At 44.9% G+C, this 19818-nt stretch overlaps 1 pseudogene; it reads right to left on the bottom strand.

Annotated features, from left to right (window-relative positions):
• Window positions 1-12189: 12189 nt before the first annotated feature.
• On the bottom strand, window positions 12190-17477 carry LOC118653537 (annotated as a pseudogene).
• Between the last annotated feature and the right edge of the window lie 2341 nt (window positions 17478-19818).

The following is a 19818-nucleotide window of genomic DNA, read 5'->3' on the forward strand; positions in this document are numbered from 1 at the left end:
TCAGAGCTACTAGGGACCAGACCCGTAGACAGTTCTGCTGCCCTCGCCGATGCCAACTTGGCGGCCACCAAGTAATCCACGATTCCTGTACTTGCCAGATTGTCCAGTGCCTCTAATGGGTAGAGACCTTCTAGCCAAGATGGGGGTGGAGATTACCTTTGCCCCAGATGGCTCAGCACAGCTGCACCTAGGTGAGGAGACCTCTCCAGTGATCCTGTCCCTAGCAGTGCCCAGGGAGGAGGAATGGAGACTTTATACCTCCCATTCGAAGGACTCACCATTAGAGCCTGAATTAGAGGAAGAATTCCCAATGGTCTGGGCAGAAGGAAATTCCCCTTGCCTGGCCAAGGGCCACACCTGGGTACTAATTGACTTAAAGCCTGGGGCATAGCTTGTCAAAATCTACCAATATCTGATTTCAAGGGATGCATGCCTAGGAACCCAGGTCCACTTAGACTGGCTGCTTCAGTGGGGACTTTTTAAACGGTATCAGTCTCCATGGAACACCCCTCTCTTGCACGTCAAAAATCCTGTGACTGATTACTGCCTGGAGCAGGAACTGTGGGCTTTTAATGAGGCTGTTATAACTCTGCATTCAGCACTGCTAAACCCCTACACCAGCCGTGGGCAAACTACGGCCCGCAGGCCGGATCCAGCCTGTTTGAAATGAATAAAACTAAAAAAAAAAAAAGAAAGACCGTAGAATAAAACTAAAAAAAAAAAAAAAAAAAAAAGACCTTACCCTTTTATGTAATGATGTTTACTTTGAATTTATATTAGTTCACACAAACACTCCATCCATGCTTTTGTTCTGGCCCTCCGGTCCAGTTTAAGAACCCATTGTGGCCCTCGAGTCAAAAAGTTTGCCCACCCCTGCCCTACACACTTGTACTCATTCCATCAAAGGCAGAATGGTTTACATGTCTAGATCTGAAAGATGCCTTTTTCTGCCTTCAGTTGGCACCCCTAGTCAGCCCCTGTTCACCTTTGAGTGGGAAAACCCAACTACAGGGCCAAGGAGCAGTTCACCTGGACCAGACTGCCACAAGGGTTCAAGAACTCCCTGACTCTTTTTAGTGGAGCACTAGCATCTGATCTGTCCAAGTTCCCAGGACAGGACTTGGGGTGCGTTCTACTCTAATATGTAGATGACGTCCTACTGGCTAGCTCCACAGGAGCTCAGTGCTTTGAAGGTATGCAAGCCCTTCTGAAACTCCTAACTGAAACAGATTACCAGGTGTCCAAGAGAAAGGCACAAATCTGTCAGAGAGAAGTCAAGTACCTAGGTTTCCAAATCACCTGAGGGAAACGAAGACTGGGGACTGAAAGGAAGGAGGCAGTATGTGCTATCCCACTACCTAGCACCCAGCAACAGGTTCAGGAATTCCTGGGAGCAGCAGGGTTCTGTCAAATTTGGATCCCAGGGTTTTCAGATCTAGCTAAGCCTCTCTATGAAACTATCAAAGGGGAAGAGAAGGCACCCATCGACTGGGGTCCTGAGCAGGAAAATGCCTTCACCACCATAAAGGCAAAGCTCACGGAGGCCCCAGTACTAGTGCTACCAGATGCGACATAAGATTTTAACCTCTTCATTCATGAGAACAATGGGGTAGCCCTAGGAGTTCTAACGCAGGAGTTTGGACCCTGGCAAAGACCAGTAGCCTACCCCTCCAAGCAGATTGTCCTGGTTGCCTCCGGGTGGCCCCCATGTTTCAGGGACCTTCCAGCCACCATATTATTAGTCAAAGAAGCAGATAAGTTTACCCTGGGACAAAACTTAAATGTAAAAGTACCTCATGTTGTTGTAACCCTAATGGAAGCTAGGGGGCAGCACTGGCTAACTCATGCTCAAATGACTCAATACCAAGGGCCTCTTTGTGAAAATCCCTGAGTACAATTAGAAACAGTGAGAGCTCTTAATCCTGCCACCTTCTTACCCATCGCTGAGGGAGCCCCTGAGCATGATTGCCTAGAAGTTCTAGAGGAGGTTTAATCCAGCCAGCCAGATCTAACAGACTGGCCTCTGCAGAATCTGGATCTGATATTTTAAAGGGAGCAGCTTTCTATATGAAGGGAAAAGACGAGCCGGATATGCAGTGGTATCATACTTTGAGACAGTAGAGGCACAGGCTCTGCCTGAAGGATGGTCAGCTCAGAGGGCAGAACTTTGGGCCCTGATCAGAGCTTTAGAACTCAGCAAGGAAAAGCACGATAACATTTATATCGACTCGCGCCAGGCCTTTGCCACCCTGCATAGCCATGGGGCTATATACACGGAAAGAGGACTCCTGACTGCTGGAGGGAAAGGAATAAAAAACCAGAATGAAATCCTAAAATTGCTAGAAGAAGTATGGGAGCCCAAGGAAATAGCCATCATGCATTGTAAGGGTCACCAGAAGGGGAAAGACTCAGTGTTACAAGGAAACCGACATGCTGACACTGCAGCCAAGCTGGCTGTTAAAGAACAAGTAGCCCCTTCACGGATCATGTTGGCCCCCGAATTACCTGAACCTCTGAAATACACTCCTCAGGCGGAGGAATGGGCCCAGAAAGAAGGGCCCAACACAGTGAATATATATCTACTGGTCTTTGTTTGCACCTTTTCAGGCTGGGTCAAGGCATATCCCACTCACACAGAAGAGGCAAGAGAAGTCACTAAGGCATTGCTGAAGGATATGATTTCGCGGTATGGAAATGCCTCCAACCATAGCGTGGGATAATGGCCAGCCTTTGTAGCAGAAATAGTACAATAGGTATCTAAGGCTTTAGGAATTAAGTGGAACCTACATACAGCTTACAGGCCCCAGAGCTCAGAGAAAGTAGAGCGCATGAACCAACTCTCAAGCAGGCTATGCCTAAACTATGCCAAGAGACAACCTTACCTTGGAGAGATATCTTGCCTCTTGTACTCCTGCGGGTGTGCTGTGCCCCAAGGGTAAGGGTAGGTTTATCTCACTTTGAAATTCTATATGGCAGACCCCCTCCCTTAATTCAGCTGAAGGGATATTTGAGGGACATAGGGAACTTAGGAATTCAGAAGCAATTACAAAAACTAGGGAAAACTGTCTTTGAGGTCCACAGATGGGTTATTGACTGATTACCCATCTCTCTAGGACCAGCTGTACACCATTATAAACCTGGAGACCAGGTTTGGGTAAAAGATTGGAAAAAGGAGCCCCTTAAACCAAGTTGGAAGGGACCCTATCCAGTCATACTAACCACCCCCACAGCTCTCAAGGTTGTAGGACTGAACACCTGGATCTACCACTCCCTGGTGAAAGCAGCCTACCAACTGAGTGAAGCCCAGCCTAAGTGGAAGGTGACCTCTGACCAGAAACATCCCCTGCGGGTCACCCTCAAGAAGATGGCGGACTTGGCTGACCGACCTGTTCCAAGGAATTTAGATAACACCCTGCTAAATACTTCCTTACACTAATATTTCTTTTTTTAATATTTTTCCCTTTATTGAATAAGATATTACAAATGTGTTTTTATCTCCCCGATGTCCCCTCATCCCCCCAATCCTGCCCTCACCCTCACCCCCTGTTGTCCACATCCATCACTTATGCTTGTATGCATGCATACAAGTCCTTTGGTTGATCTCTCCCCCTCACCCCCACCTTCCCTTGCCTTCCCTCTGAGTTTTGAGCATCTGATCAATGCTTCTCTGTCTCTACATCTGTTTTTGTTCATTGGTTTATGTTGCTCATTATAATCCACAAATGAGTGAGAGCATGTGATATTTATTTTTCCCTGACTGACTTACTTCACTTAGCATAATGCTCTCCAACTCCATCCATGCTGTTGCAAATGGTAGGAGTTCCTTCCTTTTTACAGCAGCATAGTATTCCATTGTGTAGATGTGCCAAAGTTTTTTAATCCATTCATCTGCTGATGGGCACTTAGGCTGATCCCAAATCTTAGCTATTGTAAATTGTGCTATGAACATAGGGATGCATATATCCTTTCTGATTGGTGTTTCTGGTTTCTTGGGATATATTCCCAGAAGTGGGAAAACCGGGTCAAATGGAAGTTCCATTTTTAGTTTTTTGAGGGAACTCCATACTCTTCTCCACAGTGGCTGCAGCAGTCTGCATTCCCACCAGCAGTGAATGAGGGTTCCTTTTTCTCCGCATCTTAGCCAGCAGTTGTCCTTTGTTGATTTGTTGATGATCGCCATTCTGACAGGCGTGAGATGGTACCTCATTGTTGTTTTGATTTGCATCTCTCAGGTGATTAGTGACTTTGAGCATGTTTTCATGTATCTCTCAGCCTTATGCATGTCCTCTTTCAAAAAATGTCTATTTAGGTCCACTGCCCATTTTTTTATTGGGTTGTTTATCTTCCTTTTGTTAAGTTGTATGAGTTTCCTATAAATGTTGGAGATTAAACCTTTATTGGAGATATCATTGGCAAATATGTTCTCCCATGCAGTGGGTTTTCTTGTTGTTTTGTTGATGGTTTCTTTTGCTATGCAGAAGCTTTTTATTTTGATATAGTCCCATTTGTTTATTTTCCCTTTAGTTTCCATTGCCCTAGGAGCTGTGTCAGTGAAGAAATTCCTTCGGCATATATCTGAGATTTTGCTACCTGAGGATTCCTCTAATAATCTTATGGTTTCCCATCTTACGTTTAAGTCCTTTATCCATTTTGAGTTTATTTTTGTGTATGGTGTAAGTTGGTTGTCTAGTTTAATTTTTTTGCATGTGTCTGACCAAATTTCCCAGCACCATTTATTGAAGAGACTGTCTTGACTCCATTGTATGTTTTTGCCTCCTTTGTCAAATATTAATTGAGCATAGTGGTTCAGGTCGATTTCTGGGTTCTCTATTCTATTCCATTGGTCTATATGTCTGTTCTTGTGCCAGTACCAGGCAGTTTTGAAAACAGTGGCTTTGTAATACAGTTTGATATCTGGTATTAAGGTCCCTCTTACTTTGTTCTTCTTTCTCAGGATCGCATCAGCTATTCAGGTTTTTTTTTGTTTTGTTTTTTAATTTCAGATGAATTTTTGGAATGTTCATTCTAGATTCCTGAAATATGCTGTTGGTATTTTAATGGGGAGTGCATTGAATCTATAGATTGCTTTGGGTAGTATGGACATTTTGATGATGTTGATTCTACCAATCCATGAACATGGTATGTTCTTCCATCTGTTTATGTCTTCCTTTATCTCTTTTTTCAATGTCCTGTAGTTTTCTGGGTAGAGGTCTTTTACCTCCTTGGTTAAGTTTATTCCTAGGTATCTTATTTTTTTTTGGTGCAATGGTAAATGGGATTTTTTAAAAATTTCTCTTTCTGTAAGTTCACTATTAGTGTATAAAAATGCCATAGATTTCTTGGCGTTAATTTTGTTTCCTGCTACATTGCCAAATTCCTTTATTAGGTCTAATAGTTTTTTGATGGAGTCTTTAGGGTTTTCTAAGTACAGTATCATGTCACCTGCAAATAATGACAATTTTACTTCTTCTTTTCCAATTTGGATGCCTTTTATTTCTTCTTCTTGTCTGATCACTTTGGCTAGCACTTCCAGTACTATGTCGAACAGGAGTGGTGAAAGTGGGCATCCCTGTCTTGTTCCTGTTCTTAAGGGAAATGGTTTTAGTTTTTGCCCATTGAGTATGATGTTGGCTGTAGGTTTGTCATATAAGGCTTTTATTATGTTGAAGTATGATCTCTCTATTCCCACTTTGCTGAGCGTTTTTATCAGAAAAGGGTGTTGGACTTTGTCAAATGCCTTTTCTGCATTAATTGATATGATTATGTGATTTTTTCTCTCAACTTGTTTATGTGATGCATCACGTTTATTGATTTGCAGATATTGTACCAGCCTTGCATTCCTGGAATAAATCCCACTTGGTCATTGTGTATGATCTTTCTAATGTAATGCTGGATCCAGTTTTCTAGAATTTTGTTGAGGATTTTAGCATCTATGTTCATCAGAGATATTGGCCTGTAATTCTCTTTCTTTGTGGTGTCTTTTTCTGGTTTTAGGATTAGGGTAATGCTGGCTTTATAGAAAGAGCTTGGAAGTGTGCCTTCCTCTTGAACTTTTTGGAATGAGAAGGATTGGCTTTAGTTCTTCCTTGAATGTTCGGTAAAACTCCCCTGTGAAGCCATCTGGTCCAGGGCTTTTGTTTGCTGGAAGCTTTTTGATTACTGTTTCAATTTCATCTGTAGTCATTGGCCTATTCAGGTTTTTTGATTCTTCCTGATTGAGTTTTAAAAGCTTGTATTTGTCTAGGAATGTGTCCATTTCGTAGAGGTTGTCCAGTTTGTTGGAGTAGAGTTGTTTGTAGTATTTTTTGACAATCCTTTGTATATCAGTAGGGTCAGTTGTTACTTCACCTCTTTCATTTCTGATTTTGTTTATTTGGGTCCTCTCTCTTTGTTTCTTGGTGAGCCCGGCGAGAGATTCATCAATTTGTTAATCCTTTCAAAGAAACAGCTCTTGGTTTTATTGATCTTTTGTATTATCTTTTTGGTCTCTGTGTTTTTTATTTCTGCACTGATCTTTATTATTTCCTTCCTTCTTGATACTGTTGGCTTTTCTTGTTGCTTTCTTTCTAACTCTTTGAGTTGTAGGGTTAGATAATTTATTGCCAGTTTTTCTTGTTTTTTGAGGTAGGCCTGTAGAGCTATGAACTTCCCTCTCAGGACTGCTTTCATTGTGTCCCATAGATTTTGGATTTTTGTGTTTTCATTGTCATTTGTTTCCAGGATGCTTTTTATTTATTCTTTGATCTCTCTGGTAACCCAGTCATTGTTTAATAGCATGCTATTTAGCCTCCAAGTGTTTGATTTTTTTAAAATGTTTTTATTGTAGTTGATTTCTAATTTTATGCCATTGTGATCTGAGAAGATGCTTGTTATGATTTCTATTCTCTTGAATTTGAAGAGACTTTGCCTGTGTCCTAATATATGGTCTATCTTTGAAAATGTCCCATGTGCACTGGAGAAGAATGTATATTCTGTAGCTTTGGGGTGAAATACTCTGAAGATGTCATTTAAGTCCATCTGATCTAGTGAGTCATTTAGGATTGCTGTTTCTTTGCTGATTTTTTGTTTAGTGGATTTATCCAGTGGTGTCAGTGGGGTATTGAAGTCTCCTACTATGACTGTATTGCTACTGATCTCTCCCTTGATATCTTCCAGAAGTTGTTTTATGTATTTGGGTGCTCCTGAATAGGGTGCATATATGTCTACCAGAGTTATATCTTCTTGTTGAATTGCTCCCTTTTGTATTATGTAGTGGCCTTACTTATCTTTTGTTATGACCTTTACTTTGAAGTCTATTTTGTCAGATATAAGTATCACAACCCCAGCTTTTTTCTCATTTCCATTTGCCTGAAAATTTTTTTTCCATCCCTTCACTCTCAATCTGTGTGAATCCTTTGTTCTGAGGTGGTTCTCTTGCAGACAGAAAATATATGGGTTATGTTTTCTTTTTTTAAAATATATTTTATTGATTTTTTTTACAGAGAGGAAGGGAGAGCGATAGAGAGTTAGAAACCTCGATCAGCTTCTTCCTGCACACTCCCTACTGGGGATGTGCTCGCAACCAAGGTACATGCCCTTGACCAGAATTGAACCTGGGACCCTTGAGTCTGCAGGCCGATGCTCTATCCACTGAGCCAAACCGGTTAGGGCCATGTTTTCTTATCCATCCCGCTACCCTGTGTCTTTTGATTGGAGCATTTAATAAATTTACATTTAATGTTATTGAAAAGTACTTGTTTGTGGTCATTTTTATTCTTAATGTTTGTGTTTTTTCTTGTCTTTCTGTTTCTTATTTTTACAGCAGTCCCTTTAGCATTTCTTGCATTGCTGGCTTCGTGGTAATAAACTCTCTTAGCCCTTTTTTGTCTTTGAAGCTCCTGATTCCACCTTCAATTTTGAATGATAGCCTTGCTGGGTATAGTATTCTTGAATTCATTCCCTTGCTTTGCATCACTTTGTATATTTCATTCCATTCCCTTCTTGCCTGGTGTATTTCTGTAGAGAAGCCAGCTGATATTCTCATAGGAGATCCCTTGTAGGTAACTTTCTGTCTCTCTCTGGCAGCCTTTAAGATTCTTACTTTGTCATTGGTGTTTGCCAATTTAATTATGTTGTGTCTTGGTGTTGGTCTTTTGGGGTTCATCTCGTTTGGAACTCTATGTGCTTCTTGGACTTGTGTAGTTTTTTTCTTGCCAGTATCAGGGAAGTTTTCTGTCATTTCTTCAAACAGGTTTTCCATTTCTTGCTTCTCCTCCTCTCCTTCTGATACCCCTATTAAGCGAATGTTGTTTCATTTTACATTGTCCCAAAGCTCCCTTAGGCTCTCCTCTTGCTTTTAAGTTTTTTCCAGTTGCTCCTGTGTTTGTGTGTTTTTTCCTACCTTGTCTTCTAATTCGCTGATGCAGTCTTCAGCCCCTTCTAGTCTGCTGTTTAAGCCTTCCATTGTGTTCTTTATTGCAGCTATGTCGTTCTTCATTTCCTCTTGGTTCCTTTTCATGTTGGTGACATTCTCATTCAGCTCCTTATAATTATCATTGAGTTTGTGTATTTGTCATCCAGCCATTTGAGCATCCTTATAACCATTACTCTGACTTCTTTCTCTGATAAGTTAGTAGCCACAATTTCATTTAACTCCTTTTCTGGTGATTTTTCTTTTTCTTTCCTTTGTGGATTGCTTTTTATGTCTTCCCATGTTTTGCTATAATTTTTTAATTGTAGCTCCATTTGCTTTGCTACCCAGTTTCTTTAGGGTGTGGTGCTACTGGTGTGACCTCTCAGGTCTCCTGGGTTTGGTAGTCTAGTGTAGCTCCTTACTTGAGCTATTTGGGTTCTCTTGATGTAGGCCTGCAAGCTGGAAAGGCACAACTGAGGTGTCTAGAAGTCAGCAGCTGTGCAGGGGGTGTTCCAATTTTTGCTGTCTTATACTCTTGGTTGAAATCACGCGTGTCCCGAAGGGACTCACAGTGGCACCCAGGAACTGTCTATTGGGGTGGTGGGGCTCAGGAGGCCTGCACTCTGGCAAAGCATGACTGTGGTGTCCAGAGTTCTATAGTTTTGGGGTGGGCAGACTCAGCTTTTGCTGCTGCCTCCGTGGTTGGATACACGTGATCCCAGCAGCAGCTCACAAGGCACCCGTGGTGTGTTTGCCATCAGGGTGTACTGACACACTCTGAAGGGCCCTGGCACTGAAGCCACTTGATTACAGTGTCTGTGGGCAGGTATCCCAGAAGAGGGAATTCAGCGTTTCTACAGCCCAGCAGTGCACCCTTGTTTGTTTAAGTGTGTGATCAGCAGGGCTCACAGCGGGGCCCAGGGCTGCCTGTGGAGCGGTGGTCTTGGGAGACCTGCAGGCTGGAAAAGCATGCAACAGTAGTGTCCAGAGTTCTGCAGCTGTGGGGTGGGGAAACTCAGTATTTGCTGATACACCTGTGGTGGATAGGCTCATGTTCCCAGTGGCGGCACACAGGAGCACCTGCAGTGAGTTTGCTAGCGCAGGTGCACTGAAGCACTCTGAAGGGCCCTGGCAGGCTTAATTGAGGCATCTTTGGGCCTGTATCCAGGATGCCTGAATTCAGAATTTCTACTGCCCAGGAGAGTGTGTCCCTATTAGTCCAAGATCGGACCCAACAGAGGCTCACTACGGCTTCCCAAAATGCCCTGTGGATAGATGGGCTCAGGGGGAGTGAGCAACTATGGCAGTCTAGTTTGCCAATGCTGAGCTCTGACGCACTCTGAGGGGCCCTGGTGTTGAGGGGCCCTGGCACTGAAATTGCGCAGCTGGGTGTGTGTGGGCAGTTATTCAGGCAGAGGGAATTCAGAATTTCTACTGGGGGGCAGTGCGCCTGTGTCTGTACAAAATCACACCCAGTTGAGGCTCACAGTGACTCCTAAGAGAAGTCTATGGAGTGGTGTGCCTCGGAGACCTGTGCGCTGGAGATGCTCAAATGCGATCTTGGAGGTCTGCAGCTGGCGAGGGGGAGGCTGCACTTACTGCTGCGGGCAACAAGGTGCTCCTTTGGTGGTGGAGATTCCAGGGTCTGTGAGTCTGTGGGTGTGGCTGCAGGATTTTGGCTGGAGTGGCTGCCGGGTCGCAAGCAGGCAGTATCCCAGGCCTGTCTGGGTGGTGGTGCTGATGAGTTCCTAGAAGAGGCTGCTCTCCCCTTTAAGATGGCGTGGGCTCTGTGCCCGAGTCCCGCAGTCTGGGGAGTGCCGCAGCGGTGGTAGTCTCTCCCTGTCCCAGAGAGCCTGTTCTGCCAGCCTCTGCTGCTCCTGCAGGATTTAACTGTCCCTCACTCACTCACACACACAACAGACACATCCACTCACTCTCCTTTCATCCCCTCACTCACTTACTTCCTATCCCTCACCTCCTTCCTGCCAGCTGCCATCTTTTTTCTCCTCCTAATATTTCTTTCTTATCTCCCCCTAAAAGTAATATGCTCTAGTATTTCTGGATAATCATTGTTTTTATCTTTCTAACTAGAGGCCCAATGCACAAAATTCATGCATGCATAGGGTTCCTAGGCCTGGCTGGAGATCAGGGCCAATCTGTGGGGCGACTGGGGGAGGTCCCCTCTGGCACCTGCCTTGGCTGGCCTGGGACATGTGGGCTGGGGGCAGTTCCTGCATTAAGCATCTGCCCCCTGGTGGTCAGTGCATGTCATAGCGACCGGTCATTCCACCGGTCATTCTGCCATTTGGTCAATTTGCATATTAGCCTTTTATTATATAGGACTAGAGGCCTGGTGCACGAAATTTGTGCACTGGGGATGAGTAGGGGGTTCCTTAGCCCAGCCTGTGCCCTCTCGCAGTCCGGGACCCCTCCCTCCTTACCGCCCACCTGCTTGTTGCTTCCTACCAGTCAGCTTGCTGCTCCTTAGTGCTGCCGCGAAGGCCTTGGGTCTGCTGGGTGCTGGACCTGCGGGTTTGTGTCTCTGATACCCCCAGCAACCTCAGCACCTTTATGGCGGGGCTTGGGGCTGCTGGGTGCTGGGGCTGCGGATCTGTGTCTTTGATCAGGGCCCCAGCAGCCACAACACCAAGGTGGTGGGCCTTGGGGCTGCTGGGTGCAGAGCCTGCAGGTTTGTGTCTCCGATCAAGCCCCCAGCAGCCCTAACACTGCCTCAGCGGGGCTTGAGTCTGCTGGGTGCCGGGCTCCCCTGCGTGTTTGTGTCTGTAATCTGGCTCCCAGCAGCCCCAGCAGGCCCAGCACCACCTAAATAACTTAAGGGAAACTTTATTTAGTCTTCTTTTAAAAACAATCTAGTTTAAAAATGAGTTGTAGTTAAGAGAGAGCAAAGAACATGGTACCTAAGAGTGAGATAGACAGACAGAGGAGAGGCTGGGCACTGGTCAGGGGCTTACATGCCAACTGTTCTCCACCTGGGAAATGATGTAAAATCGGTTTCTTTAGTTTTCTGCTCAATGGTCTTCTCCAGGGAGTGGAGTGGCATCTGCTCGCTTCTCCCTGGGGCCTGGCTTGGTGGTCGCCTTGGGGTCTGGCTGCGCTCCAGCGGGCTCTGCACAGGCCTGCCTGCTCTGCCTGGCCCTGTCCACACGTTGCTTCCTCCGAGTCTTCCTTGGGTGCAGCCCCGGTCTATCACCTCCTCCTGTGTCTGCACCACTTCCACAGGCCGAGAAAGAGGCCCACACGGAGCTCAGGTCTGCAGGAAGCTGGTCCTCTGCTTTCAGAACCTTCGGGAGCTCCGCTTGCAATTGTTCCCTTCCATGACCTTCCTTCCCTACTTCCGGCGTCTTCACAGAGCACCGCATGCCTGCCCTCCAGCAGCAGGTTGTCTTTGTATGGCTTTCAGGGCAGCCTTCCGGGCCTGGTGGCCGCACTGCGGCCCTTCCACATTGGGCGCCGGGCCTGAGGCCTGCCCAGGAAGGTGGGAGGCTCCCCAGCAAGTCCTGCTGCACCAGGTGCACCTGCACCCGCCCCCATCCCCGACCACACCCTCCAGGCATGGCGGCTCAACACTGTGCTCAGGGCCTGGGAGTTAAGCAGCAGGGTAGTCCTGATGCAGTAGAGCTGGGCCAGCTGGGTCAGCTTCCTGTGCTGGGCAGAGATGGGGGGGCTCAGGCTGGACCCTGGGGGAGGTCCCTTTGGGCAGCTCTCTGCTCTTCCTGGTGAGCCCTTTGGGCCCCCCCTCCCACCAGGCAGGTGGTCCTGCCCTCCATCTCTGATAGCTAGGAGCCACTGCCAGGGCTGGGTGCGCCCCCATAATTCCAGTGGGGCCCAGCTTCCTGAGGGGAGCCTCGAGTCCTAGTGCTGGTGGCTGTGGCAGCCAAGCAGAGTTCTGACAGGCTGCGGCTGGGGTCTGGGGGCACCCCCTGGGTGGCTGCCCCTGCCAGCAGCTGGACAGGGGTGCGGCAGTGGAGGCAGGGCAGGGGCGGGGGTGAAAGGGCCTGTGTTAAATCTAGGGGCCGGGTCGCTGGCTCCACCACAGGGGCTGGGGGCGCAAAGTCTTGCAAGGAGGTGGGGGAGAGGGTGCCTTACGCAGAGTCCATGGAGCAGGAGCTGCCCTCCCTGGGGCCCAGAGCCAGCAGTTCGCTGGTCAGTGTGACAGATGAGGCAGTGATACTGAGGGACATCTCCTCCGATTGGGAGCTGAAGGGGCCACCCTCGAACTCGGTAGAGGAGAGCGTCTCCCCGGGCTCCAGCACCACCACGGCCAGGGTCTCCATGGAGCCGTTGGAGGCGCAGTGCTGGGAGTCCAGGCTGTTGCTGCTTTTGCGTAGGATGGTGGGGGAGCTGGCGGCAGAAGTGCTACTCTCCCCACCCTCCTCTTCCTCTTCCTCCTCCAGGCTCTGCAGGTGCTGCTGGCCGCCCCCTGCTCCTGCCCACGCAGCTGCTGCAACTGGCTCTGGGCATTGTAAATGGAGTTCACCCAGCCCCGGCACAGAGCCTGCCCACTGGCCTGGAACGTGTAGGCCCCCACGGCGCTGTGGAACTCATTCAGGTAGATGAGGAGGAAGGAGCCAGGGCCTGCAGCTCCGGGAACACGATCTTGTCCACCAGCAGTGGTGGCCTGATGACCTTGGTCCCCTCACCCTTCTTCACTGCCTTGGTCACTAAGAGTAGGTCCGTGAAGAGGGAGCAGTACACATCCATCTTTCTGTGCTTTCCCTCCTTCATCCTCAGGCTGCCCTCCAACAGCAGCTGACACGTCTCCTCTGAGGAGGCACCAGGGATGGGCTCGGTCAGGTCCAGGTGCAGAAATTCTTTCAGGAGCTTGTCCACCTCATCGTTGCTACCCTCCACCACCTCGTAGGCATCCATGCGGCTCACCATGGCCACCAGCTGCTGCCGTATGCATGCGTTCACGTGGTGGATGAAGCGCTCCACGGAGCTGATCATGGTGATGACGGCCTCCTTGGCACGTGGCTGGTCTGTCTTCCTCAGCACCGACTTGAGCAGCAGCGGGTACTTGGTGAGCCGCTGGTGGGGCTTGGTCAGCATGTCGCTCAGCTTCAGCCACTGGCACTGCTGGTGCTTCTCGGCCCACGTCACCTAGGCCAGGAAGAGGTTGTCGCGCAGCAGGCTGCCCATGTACTCCACGCAGCCCTCCTCCTCCATGAAATACCAGATGTAGGGCTTGAAGAGGGAGCCGAACATCTCGAAGTCTTTGAGGAGGTCCCGGGCTGCAGCAGCTCCTGCGAGCGCAGCACTTTCTCCACCACTGGCGCCATCACGCTGCAACAGCCCACGGTGCAGATGTGGGATCTCGGGGATGTTGCTGAACAGGAGCAGGGCGTGGAGGTGTCTGGACTCCTCCTCAGGGTGACCCTTCACCCAGGAGTCCCTGCCTCTCCATTCACCCCCTCCGCCAGCAGGGAGCGCCCTCAGTGGGTCCGCTGCTCTGGGCGCTAAGGAGGAGGAGGCCGTGGAAGGCAGGCAAGGGGCCCAGGACTCACAGCGCCCCTGCCACCACCCCGCATCCCTCTGGGGCCTGCACCCAGGAGTGCCATGGCTGCAGCAGGGCCACCGGCTGGGCTTGGAGGTGAGTCCTCCACGCACAGTCCCAGCAGCCTGCCTGGTGTGGGTGGGGGTTTCGGGTCACCTTGAGGGAGGCTCCGGCCTTTCTCTGCTCCTCTCCTGGTGGAGCGGCGGGACTCCAGCACTGAGGTCAGAGGAGCCACCTTCTAGCCCCCAGGCTGCTTCTCGGAGTCAGAAGTTGTGCCATCAGCCTCTGTCTAGGACGGGACCTCTGCACCCCCAGGGTGCATAAACACACAGGGCTTCCATCAGGCTTCACTGATCCCGGGGCTGGGAGGACTCGCGGCTCCGCTGATCCCAGGGCCGGGAGGCCTCTCCGCTCCGCTGATCCTGGGGCCGGGATGCCTCTCTGCTCCGCTGATCCCAGGGCCCTGAGGCCTCGCAGCTCTGCGGCTTCGGGGCTGTTTGGCTTCGCTCCACCACTTGGAGCCTGCGTATGCAAATTAACCGCCATATTTTAGCTTCTATAATTGAAACATTGTATCTTTTGGAGCTGTTGCTCCAGGAGCTCAGAGCCAGGCGGCGGCAGGCGGGGAAGGTTGGCTTCCTCCATCACCGAGGCAACCAAGCCTCCTGTTCGCTTCAGCTGTTTGGCTTCCGGCTGCCATCTTGGTTGGCAGTTAATTTGCATATCGCCCTGATTAGCCAATGGGAAGGGTAGCGAAGTTACAGTTAATTACCATGTTTCTCTATTATTAGATAGGATAATTCTTATTTTGTCTTTTTGTGAATTTCGCCAGGACCCTAGACTAGTCCCAGGAGGAGAACTTTTCTGCCCTTGCTGGGACACATAAACACTTTAAATTACTACCTCCTACACAGCAAAGGAATTTATTGCCGTCCCCAGACAAAATGAGGCTGGTTCTCTTACTGTTACTAAACTCTCTTATTCTTGACTACTCTCAAGTCTACACTCTGCCTCTCAAGGATTTTCTAAGTCCTCACTATCTCTCTCAAACCCTCAATTTAACTCCTCAACCTGACCAACTCTGGGCTGAATAAGGACTGCTGGCTCTGTCTCCCCCTCTCATCAACAAGCTACATGGCAGCCCCCACTTCCCTGCATGCATGGTCTGATTCCATACTGCCCTTCCATTATAAGGAGCGTTTAAGTTTCAAATGGTACTATAAGCCAGGACCCCGCACTACTATGACCCTCTTGGGGAAGATAATGAAGATGATGAAGACTCAGCATGCTGAACCCCCTTTATCTCAATGCCCTCCTTCAGCTGGAAGCAGCTAGAGTGGTCGTCATTCCTATCCCCAATCTCTGAGTCTTCTATAATCCCCCAAGCTAAGGCTAGCTTTTGGATCAAGAAGGGGGAATGTGAAAGGATGTAGGGGGACTAGCAGCCTGACTCTGTACCTAGTTAATCAGTATCCTATTGCACATTCTTGATAGTCTATAATTAAGTCACTGCCCCTTTCTTAATAATCTGGTCTTTCAAGACCTATTTTCCTAATTAATCCCAATTTCTAAAGGGCCATAAACCAAGAATGTAACAACTTAGATAGAGGGGAGGTCACTGGTGTCACCCAGGCCAGGCATTTAGATACAGTCTAACTTCCCTATTCTAACTGACTCAGGAGGGGCTGTGAAAGTCCACCACAGAAGCCCAGTAGTTAGGAAACAAAGAAATTTAGGAATATATAAGGGGTGATCTCATTGTATTAGCTGTTCAGGCTTTGGATCTTTGAATCCCCTGAACCAGCAGTGCTGCTTTGATTAAAGGCTTCTTTCCTGATACCTCCAAGTGCTCAACTGTTCCTTCTCTTGTGCCAATTCCACAACAGTATGATTAGAAAAAATAATCTTTAGAAAGCAAACCATGTACCAGTGAATAGACTGGAAGGAAAACCACATGTAAATATAAAATGTGCATTTAGAAAGGCCATAATGCAGTTTCAAATGATAAATAACACACACATGTTTGAACAAAATAGTTTAATTTATGTATTCCAAAATCACTAATAAATGGCTAGAATTCACTTCTTTTACCTATTGCTCTAAAAAGTTTCCTTGTGCCAGCCTGCAGTCTATCCCCTGTCCCTATCCCAATCCTTGGCAACCACTGATCTGATCTCTGTTCCTAAAGCTTTGCCTTTCCCAAAATTTCATATAAATAGAAATATACAGTGTGTAGACTTCTGTGCCTGACTTTGTTTTTTTTTTAATTTTTTTTTTTACTTATTATAATATCTTTCAGGTTCATTGAAGTTGGTGTATGTATCAGTAATTTATTCCTTGATTCACTTGATTAGAAACTAATGGCAAGCCAAAACAAAGCAGCTAATACAAAATTCCTGCAGATAATTTCAAAGATCCGTGTCACAAATTCACCTGCATGTGCACACATATTAAATTGGAGACCAGCATTTGATATATAAAAAGTAAAATAAATGTTTAAAGAAATATCTTTTTCCACAATGAATTTTGTTCATAACAATAGTATAAAACTGTATACATACAGATAACACATCAATAAAAGTAGGTGAAATACCTTATACAGTATAGATATTTTTTTCAGTGCAAGATAATGAGTCTGATTCACCCATATCTCATAGCAGCTCTTTGACCAAGAAGAATGACTATTAAGTTTCTAAGGCAGTTAGAAGATAATTGAGGACACTACTGATAAAATTGTGCTGCCCTTTGAATGTGACAACCCTGCTAGTAAGATACAAAATGTATGTGAAATTGTTTCAAGTTGTGTTTTGAAAATGTTTGCATTGAGCCATTTTTGCACAGAACAAAATTGGTAGGTTGAAATTGTCTTTGAATCTCTTCAATCTCTTTTTCTGTAAGTAATAATAATAGCATTGGCTAACATTTACTGAGTACTTTACTGTGTGCTAGACACTGTGCTAAGCATTTTATGATAGATTGTCATACTTCTTACAACTTTGAGATAAGTGATGTCATTATCACAGTTTTCAAAGAAACTTAAACACAGAATTCAAATAACTTGTCCAAGATCATATAGTCAGTGTTAAAACTGAGATTTGAAACCAAGACTTAACTGCTATAGCATTCTACCCTAATCCTTGTATTATACTATTATACATACATTTAACCTTCTAGAATTTAGAGTCTAGAATTCTCTTTCTCCTGCCCACCAGTCACTGTAGTGCTCTTCATTGTTATGCTTCCCTCAAGACTTATATTTATTCTTTTCCAGTTTTAATGGCCTACCTTCTTAACTACCTTTCTCTTCATGATCTGCTCTTCACCCAATGTTGCAAATAATGCATCTGATTAAGCAAATGCCACTATGGTATGAAAACTTTATGGTCCCCCTTATCTTTGTCAGGGATGATTGCATTTTATACAAAATTATTTACAATTAATTACTACTAATACACTTATAACAGATGCATGGAAAATGGGTGTGAATGAACAGGAGAACCTTCCCAGAATCCATTATTTTAAACCATATAACCAACCATAAGGTTGACTATCCACCCACATATTCCCCATGGTCCTATGTGACTTGCGACAGACTATAAGACAAGGTAAGAAATACAGGTATATGGAGGTTCTGTAGCAGAGGATTCCCCCCCCCCTTGTCTAAACTAAAAATCTGAATGGAAATTCAACCTGTGACCAGTTTCAGAACTGTGCTGTATTCAATTTAAGCTAACAAGCATTATTGATACCAGTTCCAACGTTATTGAAACAGTGTATTGAATGGTCTCCTAACAGCTTGAGAAAAACATTAATAAGTCTCCCTGAAGATATAATTTTTAATTATAGAGTGACCAGAGTTTTGAGAAAGATTAGCAATTCATGTGGCTTAGATCACAAAGGAGTTACTTGAATATATTAATCTTAGTATATATTATATTACATGGTAAAATGTTGTCATTTCACAGCAAAATCCAGAATTGGCAAAAATTTACCAAACTTCCAAACTGATTGAAACAGAGCACTATAATGAAAAGAAATAATCATATTCTTCAGGAAAAATTAGAAAATGTGTTCTGACTTCAAAACAGTTACTATTGCAAGTACGTATTGGTGTACCTAATATGAGAACTTTCATACCTAAAAATGATTTTTGTTTTAATTTTAACTTTTATAATAGTTTACTCATACAGGTAATAAAAATGGTACTTGGACAAAAATATTAAAGAAAGCTATCTTGTAACTTGCAGCCAAAGTAGAGGAACTTTATTTTTGTGATGGTAAATAAATAACATCATTTGTTTTAAATATAAGGTAAGAAATTTAGTTTTTATGTAATGCAGGCAGTTATTTGTTAATCTTCTAGAACAAATTTATTTTCATCATTAGAAAGTTTGCTTTTTTTCTTGTAAATTACAAAATAAAAAACCACCAACACACACACCTTTGGGTCCAAATGCAATTGAGAGTAAAATATTTTGATGACAAATCCTTACACGAGAAAATGCTCTGATACATCATTAAGAGAAAAAGCTGGACATATAACTGCATATTCAGTATAATTCTGGTTTTGCTGAATATATGTAATATGCACATGAAATGACTAGAATGTAATATACTAAGATGTTAATGATTATTATTGGGTGATGGGATTACAAGTGGTTTTGTTTTTCTTTTTTAAAAATTATTTTTGTTGATTTAGAGAGGAAGGGAGAGGGAGAGAGATAGAAATATCAATGATGATAATCATTGATTGGCTGCCTCCTGCACACCCTCTACTGGGGATTGAGCCACAACCAGGCATATGCCCTTGACCAGAATCGAACCCGGGACTCTTCAGTCCTCAGGCTGATGCTTATCCACTGAGCCAACCAGCTAGGGCTTGTTTTTCTTTATATGATCTACATTTTCTTAAATGTCTAAAATGAACATTTATTACTTTTATAATATGATGAAATGTAAACAGGAAATATAAAAAATAGTCTTAACGGATGTGAAAACTTCATTTAATCTTATCATACTCATCCATTGACTTGTCTTTTAAATAGATTCATAAAGATTTCCACTCATTTTTTAAAACAAATGATTTCACCACTTTGTCGATGTTTTTACAGATCTGAAAAAAACTTGGATCATTGTATGTGTATGTTTATATGTATCTCTTCATGCAACATTCTTGAAAATTTATCAACTGGGAAGGAAAACTTCTGATGTGCTATTTGATACCCCATAACTTCCTCCATTAGTTAAGTAATATGAAGACTTTTAATTGGTATAAAACTTTGAGAAAAAAAGCATGGGTGTATTTTATCCAAATTAAAAGCCTGTTCAACTGGTGTCAGCTAAAAGATAGATCCTATACCATTTAAAAAATCTGTTGTAAAATATAATTTTTTGCTTATACTGTTGCAATTTACTTGCTGATTTAACCATTTAAGTATAATACCATGAACAAATTTGTTACAGAATGTTTACTCTATTCCATTGGTGTTGGAGTAATTCATTGGTAAGTAAAGCCAATAAAGGATTATGTACATGTCAGCTTGGAAATCAACCAAATTTCCAGTTGAGTACTCCATATCCTCCCTTTTTGAACCCCCTGATACTTTATTATTCTCAGCATTCTTTGTCTTGTTACAGAACCTTATTTCTGTGAGGAAAAAATTATCTTTAAAAGGGATACAGTGCTCATAACACAAGAACTTTGGAAAATAGACATTACAATAAAGAAATAGATGGCTGTTAGTTGGAAATCATTTATTGCCTCTATAAAAGTAAAAAAAGTCCTACAAAAGTTCACATTAGAGTCTGATACGGTTTTAAGGTGTTAGTATGTTTCAGAGGTAGTACCAGTAAAATGGGATGCATGATTTCTAAAATTAATTACTTAACAAGTTAATGCAACATAAAATTT

This window comes from Myotis myotis, unplaced genomic scaffold, assembly GCF_014108235.1.
Source record: "Myotis myotis isolate mMyoMyo1 unplaced genomic scaffold, mMyoMyo1.p scaffold_m19_p_4, whole genome shotgun sequence".
Classification (NCBI taxonomy): Eukaryota; Metazoa; Chordata; class Mammalia; order Chiroptera; family Vespertilionidae; genus Myotis; species Myotis myotis.